At 40.2% G+C, this 3,451-nt stretch overlaps 1 non-coding gene across 1 annotated transcript; it reads left to right on the forward strand.

Annotated features, from left to right (window-relative positions):
* Positions 1–830: 830 nt before the first annotated feature.
* LOC126801331 (small nucleolar RNA R71) lies at positions 831–937 on the forward strand. Its single transcript, XR_007672822.1, has one exon. It is a non-coding gene; the product is annotated as a small nucleolar RNA R71 (small nucleolar RNA).
* Positions 938–3,451: the final 2,514 nt, after the last annotated feature.

A 3,451-nucleotide genomic window follows, 5' to 3' on the forward strand; every position in this document is an offset into this window, starting at 1 on the left:
TCTTCTCAAATGTCATGTTTCCGATTGTACAAGGGATAGAAAAACTCCCTGGATCCTTAAGCTCAGTTTGGCTCGGCAATTTTCCTCCTTCATGGATCTTGCCCATGTAGTCGATCACTTGTCCCATCTGCTTCTTAAGCTCGGTTATGTCCTTAGAATGAGCTTGTTGACTTGTAACTAAAGCTTGAGTAGCAGAGTTTAGATTTTGCTGCCCTTGAGCAAGAGACTTCAAAAGTTCATCATAATTAGGTGAAGATGCATTATTCGAACCATGAACATTAGAGTTAAAGGGAGCAGAACCTTGAGGTACCTGAGGCCTCACAAACAAACCAGAAGGACGAGGTCCTTGACCTTGAGCATTGGATGGTTGAGCATTGTTGCTCCAACGAAAATTTGGATGATCTCTAAGTCCAGGGTTGTATGTGTTCGAGTATGGATCGTACCTAGGCCTTTGTTGCCCCATAAAGTTCAACTCTTCTTCAGTCATTGCACCATTTGGACAATTGTCAGTCGTGTGATCTTTGAAAGAACAAATACCACTTGCTTGATTTTTGATGCTCGAACCATTGAATGCCTTGACTAGAACGTCAAGCTTCCTTTCTAAAGTAGCCATCTGATTTCGTGCACCAACATCATACACCCCACGGCTTTTGCTTCCTCTCTTCTCATTGGAACTAAATTGGCGATTGTTGTCAGCCAAGTCATCAATCAAGGTGTAAGCTTCTTGACCGGTCTTGTTCATGAATGTGCAACCACATGCCGAGTCCACCATGCTCTTATTGGTGGTGTCGAGTCCTTCATAGAAAAATTGCACCAAGTCATCCAACGAAATACCATGGTGAGGGCACTTCCTTTGTAGTTCCTGAAATTCCTCCCAAGCCTCATAGAGTGAATCACCATCTTTTTGAGTGAAGTTCTGAATCTCCCTCCTAAGTCTTTTCGTGAGTTGAGCAGGGAAGAATTGCATCAAGAACCTCCTAGTCATTTCGTCCCATGTAGTGATGATTCCTGCAGGCAAAGAATACAACCAACGTTTAGCATCATCCTTAAGGGTAAATGGAAACAAAAGCAACCTCAAGCCTTCTTGAGAAAGATGATGAATCGATTGGAGCTTGCAAATATCCAAGAACTCCCTAAGGTGAACATTAGGGTCTTCCATTGAAGAACCAGAGTACTTAGGCAGCTGCCCAAGCAATTGAACAGGAATGGAGAAGTTAGCTTCATCAGGTGGAGTGAAAGCAATGCATGAAGGTGATTCAGGGGTGGTGGGAATGAATGCATTCTTAAGTGCCATTGGAGCACCAACATGAATTATGTCACGGTCCGCAATTGTGTCTAAGTCTGAATTGAAGATGAAGGGGAAGGAAAGATCCTCCTCTTCTTCTGATCTAGGTGAAGAGTTTAAGATTGAATTGCTTGGTGATGTTTCGAAATTTAAAGGTCCACTTATGAAAGAGTTGTTTAAATCTCTAAGTGCTTGAATTCGATCCTTGAGCTCTTGTGTTCTCTTAGAAAATTCGGACATGCATAGTACCTGTTGTATGAAAGTTAAAGAGTTAGCATTGAAGAATACACAATGAACACATATAATTCGTGCCTTCCCTTAGTCACACACACGCACTTATGGGGAAGGGCACGGCAACTATGTCAAGTTTACAAAGAGTTAGTTTTTTTTTTTACGTTTACAAAAGTTCATACAATTCACAAGTTCTTTTTGCCATTTCAATGTTTGAACGATCGATTCATTCTAAGTTGTAAACCAAGGTGGACGTGCGGCCTAAGTATGGATGCCTAGACACAAGATCAAGTCTTGGTTTCAGAAGGCCTTGTAGCTCAATTAGAGATAGTGAACATGGTAGGACTCATTTGTTGAACTACGGAGAGCGAACTCCCTATCGACTCCATCACCGAGATGTATGTCAGTCAGTAGTTCTCTGAGATCCAATTTTGGTCCCATGCACCAGAGTAATAAGAGAGCGTGCCCCTTACTCAACTGGACTTAACCTTGTGTGTTAGACAAATCTCCAAGTGTTAATAAAAGCCGCCCTCGACCTCATGCAAACTCGAGAGCTAGCATGAAGGGTTAAGGCTAATATTAAGTTATTAACAAAAGGGACTTTACCTATTCCGTTCGATTTACAACCTACAACAATCATTCACTCAAGCACCAAAACAACAACCTAGGATACATTACTATATGTACAACGAAACAAGATAAGAATATACAAATGTACAATATACACAATGAATTCGCATTAAAAGTTAGGGATCCATCTCTTATGGATCCCCGGCAACGGCACCATTTGATGATTGCTCGATTACTCGACATCAATATTTAACCCTGAACACATCATTAGTAGTATAAAGCAAGAGGGTATCGTTCACAAACCGGGGATCCAGCCAGGGCTTAGAATCACAAACAATTAACACTGAATTCATAAAGATATAAAAGAGTTTGATATAGGTTCGGTATCAAAGATGAAAACAGAAAATAAAACCTAAGCTAATATATACATGTGATCAACCAACCAACACATAAACAATCACCAAAACAAATCGTATAAAGCTAACGAAAATCAAGTTCTAGTCCTCCTATAAAAGTCATGCCGAGACACTATCATGAATAACTAAGGTTGGATCATGCAATTAGGGTCCTAAGCAGTAACCTAAACACATAGACACTTAACACATTCGATTCATTCCAAGCGGTCTTAATCGAAATCTAACATGCTTATCCTACTATGCAAGCATGTCACCTACTTAACCCCCAATCATGCAATTTCGAAAATCACATAGAAAAGATAAACATGTTCATAGCATAAGTCATAAATCCAACAACCTAAATATCATGCTACAAGCGTATACATAACACTTAAATACTTTCGAAATCATTCAAAGACATGTCACGGCAGAAACCAAGATTCATAAAACCAAAACATGAAATCGCAACTTTATATAAATTGAATCAAGTAACTATCTCATAGACAAAATTGAAACAAGATTACACTACACAAATCACATGCTCATCCAAGAACAAGAAAAACCTAAAAACCGAATTGAAACAAAGAGAGAATCATGGTTACACTTTATCAATCAAGCAATCCACAAGTGTAGCCGAGACTTCTATGGATGCAACCTTCTTCACAAGCGTGCTTGAAGGCTATTGATTGGTGAGGAATGATGGAATCGGTTTTAGGATTTCTTGGAAGGGTGAGGGATGGATTCAGCAGAGCTATGGCTTGTGTTTGTGTGCAAGGTTGATGATGCTCTGAATGGAGAGGCCGAGCCTCTATATATAGGAGTTTAGGAAGCCTCTTGCCGTCCTATAAGGAAGTAGAATCCACTTGGGAAGCTGAAATCCTCTTTGTTATGGATTTGATTTATGTACTCCACATCCAACTTGATGTAGGAAACCAAGTCCAATAGGGAGATCACAAATAGGGCTGCACGG

The sequence above is a fragment of the Argentina anserina genome, chromosome 6 (genome assembly GCF_933775445.1).
Source record: "Argentina anserina chromosome 6, drPotAnse1.1, whole genome shotgun sequence".
NCBI lineage: Eukaryota > Viridiplantae > Streptophyta > Magnoliopsida > Rosales > Rosaceae > Argentina > Argentina anserina.